The sequence below is a fragment of the Microtus pennsylvanicus genome, chromosome 18 (genome assembly GCF_037038515.1).
Source record: "Microtus pennsylvanicus isolate mMicPen1 chromosome 18, mMicPen1.hap1, whole genome shotgun sequence".
NCBI classification, from domain to species: Eukaryota; Metazoa; Chordata; class Mammalia; order Rodentia; family Cricetidae; genus Microtus; species Microtus pennsylvanicus.
The window spans coordinates 36017764-36039643 of NC_134596.1; the positions used below are offsets into that span (position 1 = coordinate 36017764).

A 21880-nucleotide genomic window follows, 5' to 3' on the forward strand; every position below is an offset into this window, starting at 1 on the left:
ATGAGTGTGCATGAGTGCTTTGGGGGACGGTCATCTGACAACTTGGTTCTCTCCTTCTGTCACTTAAGTTCAGGAATGGAACTTAGGTCTTCAGGCTTAGCAGCAGGAGACTGCTCTTGCTGAGACACCTAGCCAGCCTGGTATCTCTAACTTGTGTTTTCTATATGTTGGCATTCAATTCTCTTTCATCTCCTTGCCATATGCACGTATGCAAAATTTTGGCATCTATGCTCCCTCCTAGAATTCTGATCTCTTCAGTGACATAATCTGCTTTTCCCAGCAGATGCATTCATCCCATTACTAATCTTAGTCAGCGTATTCGTTTAAAACATTAACTTTTAATACCAAATGACCAGCGCTAATTTATATGGTAAATTAGAGCTTTCTTGCAATGTTAATATTTTCCAGTAATTTTTGTTATATTTTTCGGTTTATCTGAAGTTCTCTTCCCTCTAACACCCATGATTTACACAGTATCTGTAATCCCTATGATTTTTTTCTTTCTTTTTCCTGAAGTGCTTATTCTACTAAATCTCATATATCATTATTTTGGCCTGTGAGTTTATATTGCTGCTTCTGCTGCTGTGGGTATCTAGAAATCATCCAAGACTCATCACGAGATGGGTGCCAGAAGTCTGCGTATCAGTGGATGCCAGTTCCCATGGTAACCAATCAGGCTTTGGGTATCATGTCTATCTGCAAAGGCAGATAGAATTTAAGAGGAAAGTCAACGCACATTCTTTCCCTGTCTCAACTCCTCACAGCCCTGCTGCTGGTGTCAAGCTCAGGCTGCCAATAGTCTACAACCCTCTGTCCTTCCATAGATTTTTTTTTATCATTCCTTATTTCCTTTTACATTTGCTTCAATACTGACTTTAAGAGAGAAAGTTGTTTTGTTTACTATGATTATAGAAGGACTAGAATTTATTTGCATGAGTTTTCCACTCTGACTAGCTATAGAGCTTCTAAAATTCAGATGTTCTATTTCACTCGATTTTCCATCTCTAGATGTTCATCATATCTGACATGTGGCTGACAATCACTATTTAATTCTGTGATAAGTAAATAACCTCTTCATGCAACATTTGAAATATTCCACCAGAACGGTTTTACCATTATCACAAGTTATTACACTGTCTTGTCCTTCTAAATGCCATGTAGCAGTATGTCTTACCAACATATTGATCTTAACTTGAAAGCCAAATAAGAAAGAGCCACATACCCAAAACTGATAAAGAAAATATTAATAGTTAACTTTTCAAAAAATTCTTATTTTCAAAACCTGGGGCCAGCTTTTTCAAAGGAAAATGAAGTTATTAAACTTCCACAATTCCAAAACATTGCAAAACACTGAGCCCTGCAAACTCGCAGTATTTTGGAAGAGAGGAGTCTGGAGAGATCTAACCCCCATTCTTCTACCAACTGCCTGTCTGACAAGGAACAACTCATTAAATATCTCTATTTCCCTCAGTTATAAAATGAGCAAATTAAGAACAAACAAGATGGAAGAGAAACTGGAGTGGAATTTCAAATCATCCACTGTTTCATTATGATACTTACATCATGTTCGATGCTTTCATAGCTTCTGTGTCTTTATCTCGGCACTAAAGCTTTTATGGCCTTCATTGGGATGCTCTAACAAATCACTAAACTGATACAGAGTGCATCACATCAGCCTTATCCCAAGTGTTCCAAATGCCTAAGTCTTTCTCTGCTTCCAGCTCGCTGTAGTTATGAGTCCAGATGGTTTATTGGAAGCAAATCCAACATGGATCTGCTCTCTATTCTAAAGTGTCCATCTACCAAAGTTTCCACGCTGTATTAGTTCTCATACGAGCTAAAAATATTTTTAAAAGTCAACTTTGAGTCATAAATTATTTAGAAGTTAAGTATATATATTTCTGTGTTTCTGTGTGTTAGCTATTTAATCTTCATTGGCTAGTGGTGGAAGTATATGCAAGGAGAGAAAAAACACAGTGATGTATGTATATAATTTATATTTAAGCATTAGCAACTGCCCCAGTGAAATATTCACTCACAGTGATATACAAAGAAAGTGCTTACACATTAGGCAACGACATGAGGAAAAACTTCTTTAGCCTAAAAATGTATGTGTCATTGCTTTTAGCTATAAAATGAAGGAGCAAGCAACAAAGAGATGGTGTAATACCTTTGTCGCTAAGACCAGAGTGGAAATACTAATCAGAATACTATGGTGTCCTTGTTCAAAGTAACCCGAATACATGTTCATTAATTAATAGTTATTTTATATTCCAATGATAAGATAAATTCTGCATTCATTCTTTTTGTGAAGAAACTGAACTCTACATTAAGAATAAGATTCAAATTTGCAGAGATAAAAATGGATCATAAAGAAAATTACTGATTTCCAACACTCCATATTATTATTGAACAGTACTTTGGAGATGCACACACACACACACACACACACACGTTAACATCTTCCACGGATGACCAATGGACATTACAAACTCATCCTGTAGAAACTTGAATGCCAGAACTTTCTCGTGTCCAAACTTGCACTGCTTGTAGCCTCTTTATTTACTGATGTACATTTCTTCCTCAATGCTCATCGTGAAAAGCCCAAGGACACTCCTGCCTTACCAATTTCTTTCATATGGAACTAAGGTTCCATACTTTCTTGCTTTAACCCTCAAACACATTGAGAATCCCAACACCTCGCCCCACTTTCCTTGCTACTGTCTTGTTTTGCACCACTGCTATTTCCAACCTGGATTCTGCAGTGGACTCTATTCTATTTGCTTTACCCATTACCTCCAGGGACTATTCTCACAATAGGTCATATCAATGCTCTGCACAACTCCCTGTGATGGATATGCCTTCTACTCTGAACAAAGGGTTATTTGAACCAGAAACAAATTCCCAGATGCCCTGGCTCTCTATTCCTTCCTTAACATCACTTTCTACATGCAATTTTATATTATTCTTCAATTCTCACCCAGTCTCATTGTCCTCTGAGCATTTATGAAACCCATACGCCACACTCATGTGAGGCATTTAGACTGGTCCTTCTCTAAATATCCACACAAATAATTCCTATTTATTTTAAGTCTGATCAATTTCCAAATTCTTTGGAATGTTTACTAGAACTACTGTCCTGTGTCACTTCAATCTGTATCACCCTTAGGCTCCCTTGTATTTCCACGTCAATTGTCTCCTCACATACTGTAAAATCTTTATTCGTTGATTGTTTTAATTATATGTTATGCCATATGAAACGTCTGCTAGAGTATGAACTCAAAAGTGGCAGTAAGTTTTATTTTGTTTGCTCATGGATAAAGTGTAAATGCCAATAATAGAATGACAAATAGAGAAAAACTACAAACTACATAATGAAGATGCAAATAGTCCCTTGATAAATAAATAATAAGGTACATATACAGTTTAAGATTAACCCATTGAGAAATATAGATCAAGTCGTGTTGGTGACTACTAGAAGCCGCAGTAAAAGCTGGCAGAAAGTCATGAATTTCTAATAAAGCCATCATATAAACATTTCTTTTTGAATAATTTCCTAAAAAAGACCTGAACAATGACAATGGCCAATATGAGGGCATACATCTCTTAAGGCCCCACTCCTAGACGAAAACCTACAGAAAATTAATGACCTCTGAGAGTGATGGAGTCAGCCTTCCTTAGAGATGAGGCTTCAGAGTAGTCATCCCACACCAAGCAATCAGCCCTAAAACATGTACATAAAACAACGTGTGTGATAAAAATAATAGAGACCATGAAATTGGAAGAGAGCGAGAGTAAGGGGGAGCACATGACGACTTCAAAGGAAGACAGTGAGCATGACATAAATGCTGTACACATACATGAAATTATCAAAATATAAATTTTAAAATATTTTCATTTCAATAAAATACCTCATGAAAAAGTCGCAACAAAAATACAACGCATTTTCATATGCTTTTCATATGGGTTCATTAAATGTCAACATTTTATCCTTTCTCTCCTTCTCTCCATCCTACCGCTCATCCTAGAACAGTCTCCCCCACCCCCAAATAAAAGGGAACTATGTAAATAATCCAAAGACTGAACGAAATAAAGAACACATATACCTTTGAGTACAGCTAAGCTTCATTCTTCATAACTAAATCTCTGATGCATTAGATAACGGCCATCGGATTACAGGATGGTTGCATGATTATGCTGTATTGTACAATTGTGCTGTTATAGAATTACAAACTTATGCTTGGATCAGTTTATAATCATGATAGCATGAGTATATCCAGTCTGAAGCCAGTCAAGCAAGGTAATAATTACTAACCTATGCATCCAAGTACTACTATACTAAGCTTTTAGTATAATTTAAAGTGCCACCTTTTGTTGGGAAGGCCATCTCAGTGTTTTAATGTGGCAGTGAAAAACGAAAATTTAAGAGAAACATATTTACAACCTCAGTTTCCCCTCTCTCCTCTCCTTCCAGTGCCTCCTCTCCACCTCCCCACACCCCCATCCACTCCCTTCAGAAAACACCAGGGATGTCAACCAAAGATGGCAGAACAAGTTACAACAAGACTAGGCACATCGCCTCATATCAAGGCTGGACGAGGCAACCCAGTAGGAGAGAGGGAGTCTGAAAAGCAGGCAATAGAGTCAGGGACAACCCAGATCCCCACTGTTAGGAGTACCACAAGATCACCAAGCCACACCACTATAGCATATATGCAGAGGACCTAGCTCAGACCCGTACAGGCTCCTTGATGTTGCTTTAGTCTCTGTGAGCCCCTATGAGTCCTGCATAATTGATTCCGTTGGCCTTGATCTCATGGTGTCCTCGATCCCTCTGGCTCCTTCAATTCCTTCTCCCCCTCTTCCACTGGGTCCCTGAGTGCCACCCAATGTTTGGCTGTGGGTTTCTACATCTGCTCCAATCAGTTGCTAGAAGAAACCTCTCTGATGACCAGTATGCTAGGCTCTGATATAAGATTACAGAAAAATAAAGAATAGCATTGGGAACCATTTTACGAAGCCAAACAGTCCTGTTTGGCTCCATCCTAGGTTTCTGGGTTATCCAGCCTCTAGTTCCTGGCTATCCAATTATTGTCAGCTGTGGGTTCCCTCTCGTAACATTACACTGGGTCTCATTACACTTTTTAAAATGTTTGTATGAGTTGATCGTATATATAAGGGAACTGCTTTTGTTGCTCTTGGCAATATTCTGAAAATACGAGAAGAAATAAACAAAGCAATTTTATTCGTTTATAATAAATAACTGTGGCTAAGTGATGAGTGCACCAGCTGAACCCATCTATATCTCGCTGTGCTTGGGCTCTGTGGTCACACTTCCTGATGCCGGATGAGCTCTACCCTCTTCCTGTTTCTATCTTCTTTACTGCGCACAGCTAAATGCACACATTCCTCATCTGGTTTTTTTTTCATAACTCCTAATACTGAACCACAGATGACAGAGAGGCTTTCCAGAAGAATGCACTATGCAAGAAGTTGTCAAGGAAGCTTTTGCTGAATATCTTGAGTGAGAACCTTAATAGACTCCCTAAATCTCGGGACCGTATATTACATTAGATACTTCAGACGGTCCTTCTATTTCAATGTCTCAGCAACTCAGAACCACATTTTCCACTTATTGCCCTGGTCTTCTTCCAAATACAATTGTCTTGACAACATACATCATTTTCCGTAAACTGCCACCCTAAAGAAACTTAGGGCCTTATTTATTTCAGCTCCCTGATCTCAGATGTCAAACTTTAATACATTACTGCCAGTGAGCTCCCTCGCCAAGCCCCCACCCCAGGAACATAAACCAGATACACACTCGTCATCCTTCATGCCTGCAGAGTACATAAGTCTATGTTGCTCTATACAGGAGGATGACTTCCTTATGAGTTGTCAGCATCGTGGAGAAGTAGTAAAAATAAAACAAAGGACAGAGGAGAGAGCCCTAAAAGAGCATAGTAAGGATTGAAAACGTAAGTTTGAAGATGGACTGAGGTCATTTATCAAGTGTCCACAGGTGCCATGACTATCAAGATGAGAACACAGCTGATCAAGATCAACTCAGGGGAGAGGAGGGCAGAGATGAAAGAAGGAACCTGATTACTCTTGCAATAGTCTGGATGGACCTGCATTATCTTCTTTTAGCAGGAACCTATGCCTTATGCAATGAATTTTTGTTGTGGTGGTTTGGTTTGGTTTGGTTTGGTTTGGTTTGGTTTGGTTTTGGAGACAGGGTTTCTCTGTGGAGCCCCGGTTGTCTGACTGTCCTGGAATTTTTATCCCAGTAAGAATGAAAGAGAGCTGGGCGGTGGTGGCACACTTCTTTAATCCCAGCACTCAGGAAGCAGAGGCAGGTGGATCTCTGTGAGTTCAAAGCCAGCCCCATCTACAAGAGCTAGTTCCAAGACATGCTCCAAAACTACAAAGAAACCCAGTCTCTAAAAACTAATTTAAAAAAGGAAAGGAAGGAAGGAAGGAATAAAGAAAGAGAACATGGAGACCTAAATGAGAGAGTGAGAGAACAATTGAGCAAGAGAGAGACAGAAAGAGAGACACAGAGAAAAAGAGACATATGAGAGGTAATCAGAATGAGAATGTTCTCAATCTAAAAGAGTTGAAACTCTGCATTAGGTCATGGACTGTACATTAATAAATGAAGATATATATTCCAATGAAGTGCTAATTGACTCAGAACGAAATTAGTACAGGGGTTCAGAAGAGGGGGGACAGTCATGTTTACGTGAGTAAAAAGAAATAATAAAATTACCAACTGGCAAGAAATATAGCCTCCACATACCATTTATGGTTTTAATGCCAAAAAACTCTTAGAACAGGCGTAATAAATGAGTTTCTTCTAGTAGCCCATAATCCCCAATGTACCTACTCAGATATATTGAGTGCAGCAGAAGATTAACAGTAGATCAGCTTTGGTCTGTTGTTTGCCAGACATTTATTACCTGTCTGCTACATTATCAATCACTGTACTAGCTTAAGACACAATATCTTCTAATATGCATTTTATTGTGCTTAGCAAACTATCATGCTACTATACCTGCTTTAGAATTTACATTCAATTAATTCACTGGCTTTTTAATAAAATTTTGAATAGATTAATTTAAGCGAAATCAATATTTCTAATATTTAGACTGGTGGATGTAGCATCAGTTCATGGGTTCCAAATTTTGGAAATCTGCCACTTCTAAGCTAATACACTCAAATATAATTTTCTAGTGATGAACAAATACATTTTACTTGTGTCATGATCTAGTATAATTCTTATTTCAGATCTAAAATCCTTAGCTTATAGTGTACCACGAAACACACAAACAAATATACATTAAAGTGTTACCCATTTGGTTGGCCAGTACCAATCAGTCAATCCTGAAACCATACATACTATTAGCATTATATGAATTGAACAGGCTATATTCAGGAAAAAAGATAAATAGATAGATAGATAGGCAGACAGACAGGCATGATACAATAAAAATTAGTGGGAAAGGGAGGCCATGGAATTAAAGAATGGAGAGGAGTATGTGAAAGTGGAAGGGTTTGGAGAGAGGAAAGGAAATAGACAAATACAAATTATAATTTGAATAATAAAAAACATAAATAGCATTCAAGTACAGTGGAATGAGTCTGTATCTCAACTGTGGGGAACTGACAGAGGACTGGCTAGCCTGGGCTACATAGCAATTTCCAGACTAATCTTAGTCACACAGGATTCATCTCAAAAGAAAAGTTACAGTAGCTCTTTCCATGATCTATCTTGTAATCATTGGAATTATAAAGCTGTCTAGAATTTTTTACCAAAGGCCCCAGGAGCATTGCCAAGCTAAAATGTCAAAGTTTCTACTTGGGAATCTGAAGCAGAAGGAGTGTAAACTCAAGGCCTGCTTTCAGAGAGAAAGACAGAGAGACAGAGAGAGACAGAGAGAGGAGAGAGAGACTAAGGTCAACCTGGAAAACACAGCATGAGCCTGCATCAGCATCAACATAAGAAGGAAACACAGAGGGCTGCAGATATATCTCAACAGTGCAGGGATTACACAAGAAGTGTGTAGTCCTAGATATGATCCTTGATACCAAAAATAAATAGTGCAGATTCATCTTTACTCAACTCAAAAGTATACACAGAACTCAGACGTTCTCTCTGAGTTAAAGAACACTAGCAGCAGCAGCAGGAGAGTAAAGGAAAAAAATGTCAAAGTGTATAAGCATGTGTGTTAGTCAGACTTTCTGTTGTTGTGACGCTTGTCTGGGAGAAACAACTCACAAGGAGAAATATGTGCTCAACTATAGGTGTCAAGCATGGTCGGCAGCCCTGTTGTTTCTGGGGTGTGGAGAGATAGGACATACCAGTGGGAAAGGCTTACATGGGCAAAGGTGATCACTTTATGTAGAGGGGAGGACGGGGATCAGGAAGAAGAGGGGGAGAGGGGAGAGAGAGAGAGAGAAAGAGAGAGAGAGAGAGAGAGAGAGAGAGAGAGAGAGAGAGAGGGAGGGAGGGAGGGAGGGAGGGAGGGAGGGAAGGAGGGAGGGAGGGAGGGAGGGAGAGAGGTTGTCCATGCTAGCGAATGGTGCCCACATTTAGGGAAGATCTCGTCCCTTAGCAGCTCTGGAACTATCTTCACAGGCACACTGAACTGTCACAGTCCAGTCACACGAACAATCAAACTGACCCATCATAGCTCAATTCCTATACTGAGATCTGGAGGGAGCAGTAACCATACAGTAATGGAAGTAAGTAAAAATTAAAAGGTCAGACAATTCAGCACATCCACTTCCAGGTAATATATTCACAGAAAAGAATCACAGGAAAATAAAGAGTGAGTGTGTAAGACAACTTGTGGCAATACTTATAAAAATAGAAACTATCAGGATATTAAATGTGAAAAATGTGAACTGACAAATAAGTTCCTGTTGATGAAGTGACTGTCCTCAGAAGCCGGGATTGCAAATGGCATCTTTGTAAAATACCCGGTAAGTAGGGGAAGGAGGAAAGCAGGTAGAAGAAAGTCTATAACAACACTGAGTCCCACTTGAGATAATGTCTGCAGTCAGAATTGTAACTCAAAAAAATGTAACTGAAAATTTTTCCATTTTGCTGGATGAGGGAAGGTGACACGGGCACAGTCAGCTGCAGTCTCTGGGGAGTGGCTGGGAAAGTTGGATAACAGCTATCAAAAGAGGTCATAGACAGCCAAAACTCCTCAGAGCAATAGCAAAGTAAAAGAGGAAACCATACAAAGCAGGCCAAGACTAGGGGGGTGGGGGAGGATCAGAGTCTGTCTCAGAGAGATTGGTGGATCTGAGGAGCTCCCTGCCTCTGAGTGAAAGGAAGTGATTAGGACCACACCACAGAGAACCTCAGAACACTGGGACTGTGATCACAGACGTGAAGGGCGTGGAGAGGGAGGAAGGAAGGGATGGAAGGAGGGAGAGAGGGAGGGGAGCAGAAACTGTGTATGGCAGAAAGGGAGAGACAACCCAGCCCTGCTGAGTGCTGCGGAGAGACAGCATGTGAAATGCTATAAAATAACAGCCAAGCAAAATGACCCCTGCTGAGCTGGCAGTTAGCTAATCTCAGATCCTCCATAAACTTGGGAAATATGCAGTGTCTCAGATTTATGTGCTGAAAATGGGCCTGAAGAATACCACCAGACTGCAGGAAAGAATCCTGGGATCAGGGATGTTTATTATCCAACTGAAGCAGAAACCTGGCTGAAGCCAGTCTACAAGGAAACATGAATGTGAGCTCTAACAGTACATGCAACATTAAGAAAGGCACAGAGAGGTGTAACCAGCATCTGGGATATGACCTGTGAAGGACCACCCACTGACAGGACCAGCTTCTCTCACCTAGCCTCACAAAAGAAAGCCCAGAGGAAATAACTGAATTCACAACTCATCCCTGACCACAACCCATGGGTGAGACAAGAGCTGGTGACAAGATCCATGAAGGACCACCCACTAAGGAGACTAGTGTCAGTGCCTGACATCCAAAAGGACTATGCAGAGTATGATAGGCATCTAAGAGCCTGGGATGGAACACCAAGACACAGCCATTTAGACTCTACACTTTATTTAATGCCCAATGTCACTGAACAGAAACCATCTTGCACTCGTGTATTCATTCTCTCTCTCTCTCTCTCTCTCTCTCTCTCTCTCTCTCTCTCTCTCTCTCTCTCCCCCTCTTCCTCCCTCCCCATCCCTCCTCTCTCCTCCTCTTTCACGCCCACTTTTTTTTGCATTTTCCTTTTGATGCACTTTCCTATCAAACTCAGATAGCCTGAAAGCTGGCACTATTTTAGGTTTTCTGATATATTTTTTTTAATCTACCATTATCCAAAACTGCTTCATCTCCACATACCCCCTTTTCTCTACTGACTCCCTTTTATATTTACCTTTTCTTTGTCAACGCAACGTTAGTGATGGTTTTGGTCCATGTTTGTCTCTCCCCACTCAAACCCGCAGCAACTCATATGCCTGTGTACAAAGTGCTATTGATGTTCTTTCGCTCCTACAATGATCAGTGCTTAAGGGTTGGCTCCTTATTTAACCGTGATTGTATTTTCACAATGAAACTACCCTGTGATAGTGACATTCTTCAGAGCTGCTCTTATCAGAGGAGTGGAGATTGATCCTGGTCTCCCTAGCAACAACAAAACAAAGCCTCAACCCAACCACATCCTAATCCATCCTGAGCATTATAAACACTTCCACTGAAATAATAACAGTTGTTGTTTTTATCTAAAAGACAAATCTCAAGTGCACAAGTTCCAATGCATAAACACAAGAAACATGAAAAAAAAAGGAATCCAAAAATGTATAATCCTGCTGTAATGACCTCTAACGAGAGTTAAGATAAATTCTTAACCACAAAATTCAAAAGAACAATTGTGATTATATTCAAAGAAATCAAGGGCACACGAACTCCTGAATGAATTCCAAGGGAGTCCAAACAACTGAACAAAATGGTGAAGACAATGCAAGTTACGAAAGTGGATTTCAATAAATACATAAACATACTGAAGAAAGAATCAAACTGTAATACTGGAAATGAAAGATTCCCTGAGATAAATAAAAACTCTGTGGATTGCCTTACCTAGAGAATGTGTATCAAAGAGAAGAGAGAACACCAAGTATTACAGAAAAATAAAGGAACTGGAACATTTGGGCAATGAAAGAAAAATTAATTGTAAGGTATGCAGAGAACATTCAACATCTATGAAATACAATGAAAAAGTCAAATCCATGATTCATAGGCATAGAAGAAGAATTCCATGCCAAAATAACAGAAATTGTTTTTAATAAAATCATAGCAGACACCCTTCCAAATCTACGGAAAGGGTTGACCATACAAGTACAAAAAGCAAGATCAAAGAAACTTCCCAGATCACATCACATAACAAAGTATTCTGAAAGCTAAGAGAGAGAAGCAATAAATCATATATGAAAGCAAGCATATCAGATTAACAGCAAACTTCACAACAGAAGCTGTGAAGGCCAGGAGAGCAAAAAAAGACTATATCACGTTATAAAAGACAATCAGCACCGTAGACTACAATACCCAACAAAACTACCTGTTGTACATTTCCCATATGGACCAGCTTACCCACTACTCAGTATTTGTCCAAGTCAATGTCCCATTAACAATTATGCATCAATATTTATTGCAGCATTATTCAAAATAGGCATGTTATGGAATAAGCCAGTTTGTCTGATGAATAAACAATGGATAACAAAAATTTGCTGTATGTATGCAGCAGAATTTATTCAGTCATAAAGAAGTTATGAGTCTTGCATCTTACAGGGAATTGGATGTAACAGCAGCAAATTAAATCAGACTCAGAATATGGTATCATAGTTTCTCTCTAATTCGTGGTTCCAAGATTTTATATAGTCACATAAAATCATGTATAGGTGATGTAAAAGTAGAAATTAAATTATGTAAAGAAACAAAAGGCACTATTGTAAAGGGGATAGATGAAAAAAGAGAAAAAGCAGTGAGGATATGTTCAATATATGATACCTTCTGATATGTGATACCTTTATGTAACATTTATGTAACAGATTACCATATACAATAAATATGTAAAATGAAACTGATACTTACCTCAGATTCTAGTAAACAGATACTTACCTTAGATTCTAGTGTTTTATTATACATAAAAATATATTGCAAAATACTCAAAGAAGAATATTAAGTAAACTAAAGTTTTGTTAATGTGGCTATCATTTCATTAAAATCACATGGGAAAGAGTACTTATCAAGATGGAAAAATATCTATAATATCTTGCTAAGTTAAAATAGACCAACCACACTTCAATGTGATAGCCCATATCCGTGTTGTATAGCAATGTCCTCAGAAATAAAATAATCTGCCAGGTGGTGGTGGCGCATGCCTTTAATCCCAGCACCCGGGAGGCAGAGGCAGGTGGATCTCTGTGAGTTCGAGGCCATCCTGGTCTACAAGAGCTAGATCCAGGACAGGAACCAAAAGCTTCGGAGAAACCCTGTCTCGAAAATCAAAAAAAAAAAAAAAAAAAAAAAAAGAAGAAGAAAAGAAAAGAAAAAAAAAGAAAAGAAAAGAAATAAAATAATCTGTGAGGGAAGAAGTGCAAAGGCTCATGGGACTCAGGAAGTAAACAACTCACAAGTCTCAAACAGTTCCTGAAACTGACAAGTCCCAAAAGATGTGCCAAAGGTTATGAAAGCTTTAAGCACCTGCTGTGGAGCATGGTCTCTCTGACCTGACCTGTGAAGGTGACTGTAAAGCATGCCAGTGGCTCCAGGATTAGGCCTCCTCACCCGAGAACTCTCAATGACACAGCTGCCTTTGAGTCGCCATGTCACATGCTCCTGCATGTGACCCCAGTATCACACTGTTTTACCGAGTTGGTCTCTGGTGGGACTATGACTTTGCTCTGTCACTGGCTCCATATAGTGAGTGAATAAGTATTCTTTTTTCCTGTCTCTTAGGAATGCTTCATATTAAAACCTACAATCCCAGCCCAGGGAGGGCTGGAAGATGAGGACTCTGAGCTTGAGACCAACCTGGGCCATATAGCAAGACCCTGACTCAAAATGAAAACTCACAAGTTTACCAGAGGAACATTCTCCAGAAGTCCGAGCTTTTACTTTTATAATTATGAATTATATTTACATACTCTTTCACTTTTTAAAAGTTAGGTACATTTTTATTTCCTTTATTTTCTATATTAATTATTTAAAACATATGGAACTTGTCAGGAAGGTTATGAATAATAAAATAGAAAATATCTCTAACTCTAGATCAGCACTGACAGTTCACTCAGAAAACATTCCTACATACATTATCATCTATTTTTATAATAATCATAATTATTTTATACTATTTAGTTAAAGAATCAAAACCATTATAAAATTGGATTAAAAAATTAAGATGACAAAAGTAGCTATTATTTTGCTTTATAAGTCAGCATCCTTAATGATTAAATGTCTCAAGTACATTTTTCATACTGCAGAGCTAAAAGTAAAATTGCCAACATATCCATTTGTGGACTTATAATTAAAAAGATTCCTCTTAACTCCACTGATGTCACACTGTAACAGACACTTAATTATCTGATGTGTGGCAGTGTTTAAATATTAATTTGGTAGTTACAATGAATTTTTATGTAGAGTGCAAATCATACATGGACACAAACACACATACAAATACCCATACTTACATTCACACTTGTAAGGATTATGTTTTCTATTCTATATTAGAGAATGTTCCACACTTACTAAAATACTTTAGACATGTGTAACAACAATTGAAGAACAGGGAGTCAGAAACCATGAATCTGAAAGAGATCAAGACATGGGAGGAGTTAGTGGGAGGAAAGAGAAAAAGGAAATTGGAATAATTAGATTTTAATTTCAAATAATATTTTTAATTCTTAAAATACAAAAATACTTTAGTCATTTTAAATTAATTTTACTTAAGTCCAAATATTTAATTTTCAAATAACTCAGAAAAAATTTAAAGTTATTATTCTTTCATAGGTACTTCAAATCTGCCACTCAGCTATTTGGTTACATCTTTCATTATCGTGTGCTCTGATGAGGCAAGCACTCTAAATTAATAGAATCTTAAGTACACCTGAAGAGTAATATAAAATACTTAGGATGCAGATATAAGTGTTATCTTTCTAAATATATAAAAGGGCTTCTAATTACCATCCTATGGTACTTGCATTGGAAAACTAATTTTAAAATGATATTTGTTCATCACTGGAAGAGGGAGGAAAAGCAGACAGAAAAAGAAGAGCAGTAATGAGTTGAAAAGGAAAGAAGATGCTCTCCAAAGAAGCATGTAACCTGGAGAGCAACCATCACCTCTGGCATCAAAACTTAAAGACATGAAATCTCAGGAATGGTATTGGATCTCTAGTTTCTTTGTTTTTAAAGAAGGGAGAGTACTGGAAGGTACTTTATAGTTCTGGACATAATAAGAAAGTCTGAAGTCTTTAAAACAGGTCTGATTTGTCACTGCCATCAATACTTTGCAACAAGTAGAAGATAATCAGAAAAAAATAATGTGTTCAGATGAGCAATCCAATATGAAATGATTATAACAACCTGAACTACAATTTTTCAGTTTATCAAATGAACTAAAAATGTGTAAAAATAAATCATCCAGGCTGAAAAACTCCTGTAAATATACACATAAATGAAAATGTAATAGAGCAGAAAATTAACAACATGTATCAAGACAGAGATGAGGGTGCACTGTATTTACAGAGAAAGAGCAACTTTCTTATATCTAGTGATATAACAAGCAAGTCCTAGGAACACAAAGTCATCACTACTCAAAGCAGTCACAGGGACAAACCATACTCCATTTCCTGGCAGTGCAAACGTGCAGATCAATCCAAAGGTGGGTGACACTTGGTCAAATAAAATCTATTCAAAATCCTGGGTCCAAGCTTGTAACCATACCACTTGATATCATCACCGACAAATTTCCAGGTGGAGAACCAACCAACAAAATAATGCCAAAAATAAGTAACTTAATGTTTTAAGTGGTAAATCCACATGAACTCTTCTCTCGGTACTTTTGTGGGCACATTCAATGCAATTCTTGAGCTACAGAGAACACGAATAGACTGAAGTTAGGACTTATTTTGTTCCAACTCACATGGCCTCTGCACTCAATATGTGCACTTAATTTGTATTAAAGGAAGGTCCACAGGTTCATTCTTTAGTAGAGAGATGGCATCATCCATTTGTTCGTTCATTCATTAAGCCACTTTTATTAAGCTCCTACCATGTGTAGACACTCTGCCAGACAAGTAAAATTAGAGATAAAGTAGAAAATAAGCCCTCAACACACTCAACTTTTACAAAGGAGATGAGCATGTTTGGTGTCTCTAGGTCATTCTATTCTGGTCACCTTTCTTTGAATGCCCTCTGTGTTAATCATGTAAATCTTAAGTACCTAAAGATGAGGAGAACATGTGACCACCACTGAGGACAGCAAAACCATCACTCTTTCATTTATCCGTAGTGTATTGGAATCACATGGCAGGAAGAGGTATGTCTCAATCCCAGACCCATGTCCTCTCTACCTCAGAAACCACAGTAAAGATGGGATGCAAAAGTTAAGAGCTGTTAGATCCAATTTATGGTTGGTCTTTTGTTTTCTGTGTCTCTGTAATATTTTCCTTTTGGAGGGTAACTGTTTCACAGTCTTTTATCTAAATATTCAAGAAAAAATCTGTAATCTACAACAAAGAAATTAAGTGGCTCAGAAAAACCAAGTCAAACCCAACAGAGTCTTGAGGGGGGAAAGGTCTAAACATCCAACTTAAGCAGGATGCAAACCTTATGGAGAAATATTTTGTGTCTTTTCTCTTGGGTTCACCTAATTCTGCTCTTCTCATCATCAAAAATATAATACTTCATTTATTGGAAGAGGAATACAGTCCTAAAATGAAGGAAGGACTGAGGTGGCTCAGCTTTTACATCCACTTCTCTTTTAGCCACTTTTCTTCTTACGATAACAAAACACAGCAGAAGAAACATAAAGGGGAGGTTTGTTCTGCTTCATAGTTTCAAAGGAACAACAGCTCATGTGGAAATTTAGATGGCTCCTACCTATACAGGCAGGAATGTAAAGTTCCTCACATGTTGGATTAGACAGCAGAGGACACAGGACTAGAAGCAAGGCTGGATGTTAAGTGTCATGCTCTGCCCCTACACACAAGTCTACCAATACAGCACGACCAGCTTGGAGAAGAGTGTCCAAATGCATAACCCTGTGGAGGACATTTCCCATCTGAACACTCACTCTCTGGCTACTACAGGCCTGTTTTATTACAGATTGTAAATCAGTTATTCAAACTTTGGGAGATCCTGTAGTTGCAACAATGCCAGAATTATCCTAAATTCTAAATGTCTCCTGGGGACTCACACAGTCCCTTAGCTGTGAACCCTTATAAAAATAAAAAAAAGCCAATATCTTGTATCAAAGAATAAACATTCCAACCCCAAAGGGCAGGATTTGTTTAGTAAGGAAATACCAAAACTAGAACGCAGCAGGGCAAATACCAAATCCTATAGCGCTTATGTCCACCTTCTGGGGCACATGGTAGCATCATCAGGTCTTCATGGGGCTTGAGTATCCCTATCCCTTTGGGCCTGGTGATTCTGCATTCAGGGGCTCTCTCTTAGGGCTGGCTATGTAGTAGTAGAATTCTTTTTTCCCATATTACATACCCTGGTGACCCCAACATCTTGAGGTAACTATTGCAACTTGGTTTCACCTTCCCAGAGCTACCCTGCAGGAAATGTAATCCTGCCTCACACTGTCTGAGCTCAGTGCATTTCAAAGAGAATAGATTGTTATTAATCCTGGAACAGTTTCATTAACTCAAGCATTGTTTTAAAAAAATCTGGAGCCTTGTCACAAGCATCCATGACCCAATAACTCTTACATGCCTGCAAAGCTAATGCTACATGGATGAAATCAGTCCTGCTGCCAAATCAAAATGTACATGGGCCCTTTTGTGCCTTTGTTTCTGTGGCAGCTTCTGAGAATCTGCATGGCTAGCCTGGAATAGTCCCCTAAGTGACCTGCTCAAGCACAGTGACGCAAAAGCATCATTCTATAAAGTTAGTCCTTTTAAGTATTGCCTTATCAAATTAATATCAATCATTACCTATTGAAGCCTTTGGTGAGTGAAATCTTACCCTCAAGGCAACATTTCTATTGTCCCAGTATAAAATATTCTGGCTGTTTGATTATACCAACTTCTTTAGCAATCATGACAGGCATGCCATACCTGCTTTGTCTGCAATTCTAAATTTTAACTGAGTTCATATTTCTTCCCTCAATGAATTCTACATTTTTCACATCTTTTGCTTCCAACTTTTTGTTCTGAATCCTCACTATAAATCCAACTAAAGGCAGTGAGCAATAACCTATCATGGTGCTATTAGAAATTGGGCTCTTTGGGAGGTAGTTAAGAACTGACACTCTTGAATCAACAAATTCTCTTCATCAAGGGCCCCAAAATGTTCTATCCTCTCTCAGATGTCCTACCTCTAGAGTTTTGAAAGATAACCCCCTTTGTAACCATTATTTTCACCTCTATGAACTGGTGAAATGAGCAGCCCAAATGAACCAACAACCATGTGAAATTCAGAGACTTGGCCATGTACCCATCTTTTATACAAACTGTTACTTCCTTGAAAGCAGGGCTCTATCATTCATCTCTATCCTCCCACTCGACACACAGCAACTACAACCATCAGAGGCGCTGAGAGAAGACAGTTAACTCAGGATGCGTGTGGAATATGTGTTAGGACATAATCTGATACACAAAACCAAAACTCAGCTAAAAAATTTCCTATCTAAAACCATATAAAAGATATCATTTTGACAACCATCAGTTATCTATACTAAATGGTCAGCCCTGAATACAACACATGTGGATAACATTATACAAACTGACCGGTTATATTTAACATATGTAACAACAATTAATGAAAAAGGATGTGAATTTGAAAGAGAGAAAAGGGCTATATGGAAGGTCTTGGAGGGAAGAAAGGAAAAGAAAATTTATTGTGTTATAATCTCTGAAATAAAAAAATAAATTAAAAAGACACGTTTTCACATATTAACATATTAAAATATGCTAAAATACTTAAAATGTAAACTATATTTCTAAACTAAATAAGATCAATTCTTCTTAAGGAAATCACGCAATAACTTAAACAACTTTTTAAAACCATGTATTTATTGGGGGCAGCACATGCCAAAGCTTGTGCGAGAGTCCAAAGATAATTTGCAGAAGTCAGTTCTCTCTTCCCAACATATGGGTTTGGGGATAGAATGCAGATCATCAGAATTTACTCACTCACCCATTTTTCAGGTCCTTAAACTACTCCGAACAGTAGTCTAACTTAAATTACTGCTGTATTCCATAAAAGAAGATTTGCTTTAGACAGTGTGCCCCATGCAGCACGCTCTCAAATTGTAGTGCATTTGGAGTGTTTGTGTGCATGTGAGTGATGTGCACGTGTGTGTGTGTGTGTGTGTGTGTGTGTGTGTGTGTGTGTGTGTGTGTGTGTGGTCTGCATGTGTTCTGTCCTACATGTACCACTGTGAAGGTTGTCAGCGTTCATTCCTCAGAATATGAATGTGTCTGCCAATAGCAATCACTCCCCGTATTTAATACCCTTTATTTGTTGAGCATTTATGAACAAACACTATCCTGGGCATTTTATTTATTGTATTCTATTTAACTCTGACAAGTTTCTGAAAGTAGAGAATTGGTTCTGGCTCCTTGGAGCTCTTTTCTTGTCTTTATTGACATGTTCCTCATGAGCAAACCTTGATAGTTTGTTTTTTATGTTTGGGCTATAACTAAATCGAATGATCAGAAAACTCTGTCCCAGTGACTTTGGTTCAGACTGCATGATTACAATAAAGATACATATCTCACATTCCCTTATTTTCTTGTGTAGTTTTGAAAACAATACATAATTGGGGTTGATAATACCTCTAAAAAGCACTCTGTGATATCTATTTCAGATGAATTTTTTTAAAGGTCGAGAAAAGAACAAAGAAAGATGTTTTTAAAACTAGAAAATTAGGTCTATCTGCCCTGTGCTTCAGAACCAAAAGTAGTGGGTTAGAATTTTGAGAAAGTATATGCTTTATTTGATTTTAAGAAGAACTGCAACAGCTAGAAGATTCCTGTTATGGAAATAATACACTATACAATACTATACTACTGAAAGACCCAGGTACTAATCATATGGCTACAACCTTGCTAACGATTCTTGCCAAGTACCTAATTAAATCTAGAGCTTATCCAGACCCTTCAGCTTATAAACCCTCTATGAAATTGTTGAAATTATTATTTCCATCTTGTTATCTACTTTTCCCATTTTCACCTTAGCTTTTGTGGGCTTCACCTTGAACCTTTCCCACCTACTTCCTCTACCTCTGAGTCTAAGTGAATATGTCTAGCCTTTGCCTTGACCTGCAGATGACATTTAACTAGGCTGATCACATTTTTGTAAAGTTTGAAAGACTCCAGACGAAGATGGGTGAAGCTCAGATGAATGCTACAAGACATTCTGCGTTGGATAAGTCCTTAGACTCATTAGATCAGTCATGTTTCTCAAAATTCTTGACACCTCATGATAGTCCTAGAAGAAAATGCATGGGGAGCATAGACTGTGGAGGAAGAAAAAATACTGAGATTGAATTCTTAGTCTTCTAGTACATTGTGAAAGATAGCAAATTATAGAATGACCTTCATGGGATTATTGAAAGAAAGAAATCAAACAGTGTACATAACTTGTCATAGCATTAAAATGTTTAATAAATGTTAACTGCTCATAAAAGTTTTAATATTAGGCCAGAAGCAACTGTGATTGTAATAATTTAATCACAAGGAAAAAGAAAAATTATACTCTAGTCTCAAGCAGAATTCCTTGTCTGGACAACTTGTTTTGTTCTTAATAAAACAACTTTCTCTTAAGTAAATAAGATATAGTAATTCATATATTAAGTCATAATCTCGTGTTATTTATTGCCAGTCTTAGCTACATACCTAAATATTAGTCATAGTTACATGTATATGACAAAGCAAGGTATGTGCTGACCGAAATGGTTCATTTCTGTACACCTCACAGATTGCTTCAGAATCTTACATGGGATTAGCTGTCTTGGCTTTGGGTCCACCAGGATATCTTAAGACAGGTTTACAGAACAGTATGCATGCACTGTACTTTAACAAAACAGCATATCATTTTCTGGCATAAATAAAAATAGCCAGTCATCCGTTCCATTAGGATTCACTGAATGCTTGCTGCCTGAGGCACACTGTGGCTCCATGACTAACTCTGATACTTGCTGTCAAGTCTCTCATCACTACACAGGTAAAATACTGAGGCATCTTGTTTCCACACAGTGTGATGAACACTGCAACAGATGCCCTGGATAGCCTGGAGAGAAAAATCTGTCTACTTATTATTTAAAAAAAAAATCTTGATTGACAAGTGGGACTATTTTTTTTAAAAAAATCAGCTAAAATATGTTAAGGAGATAAAACAACACTCAGTAATTACTGAGGATTCATAGGTAGTTTTTATATATGGCTAAAGGTTATTAGCTTGAGAGAGTCTGTTGTGAAGGCAAGGCAGAAGCCTGTTACTTATAACATATCTATGACTATGTGTGACAGAACATGACTATAATCCAAGCATTAGAGAGACTACTGCAGAATGATCACAAGTTCAAGGTCAACCTAAGCTACATAGTGACACCCATAGGCTACATAAGGACATCCTCTGTCAAAACAAATGTTTAAAATGCAAATAATGTTCTATGGATCTAGAGAGGCAGATCATCAGTTAAGAGCATAAACACACCCATTTTGATTTCCAGCATCCACATCAGGCGACATACAACAGCCTAGAACTCTAGTTTCAGGGGATTCTACACACTCATCTGGACACATGGGACATGGATATAATGTATACATATATAAAATTTTTAGTTGAAAACTAACATTCTATAAAAGCCTTTTATTAAAAATAGAGATGAAATTGCAAAAAAGATATTTCAAAGTTAGTATTAACACTAGTGGTATTTTATGCTTGTATTTGTACCATCTCAGTCAGAGAGTGGTTGATATGCCCTCTCATATTTACAGTCTAGTATGAACATAATCTCCTTTAATTACACTTGAATGATATGAATTAGAAAGCTAAAGCATTCTTTCCATTTTTGAGGACTGTATTGAGAAATCTAACCTGAGCACTACAACAAAGCGTCTTACTATAAATTACTCATAGTAAATGCTAAGTCAGCCTCAGAGAGAGGTCAAATACATCTTTGGGAAGGACTGCAGGCTACCTGGGTCATCCTAAAATAAGAGTTGTCCTTTATTTTACAAACTAGTATGAGTTATTTTATAAATGTAATGTAATTTTATTTGTATATAAATCTCTAGTATTCTAGAGGAATTACACTTCATACAGGAAAAACTCACCATTCATTATCCTCAAGAAAAGAAATATAGCTCTCCAGGTAACTCGTCGAATATTTCCTGGTTTGACAGCCTCATAAGTAATCTCTCTGCCACCAGTATAAGTCTGTGGTCTATCATGCATAATGCTGGCTTCTTAGACTTCTTCAGCAGAATCGATGATTCCACATTTTTGCATTACATCCTCTAAAGAAAAGAGCCTGAACTCTACAGTCTTACCTCAATCAAACTCTTCTGCTTCCTTGGGTATAGTCACCTGTTTGACTAAATTCCACTCTCCAGTAGTTGTGTAAAGCTTTTCCCACATCTTTTAGGGAGGTATGAAATATTAGGC

The 21880-nt window shown here is 37.9% G+C and overlaps 1 protein-coding gene across 7 annotated transcripts in view; it reads right to left on the reverse strand.

Moving 5' to 3' along the window:
* Dlg2 (discs large MAGUK scaffold protein 2) overlaps positions 1–21880 on the reverse strand; it is a 1657078-nt gene that overhangs the window by 1442449 nt on the left and 192749 nt on the right. The gene's annotated exons all lie outside the window — the stretch shown is intronic.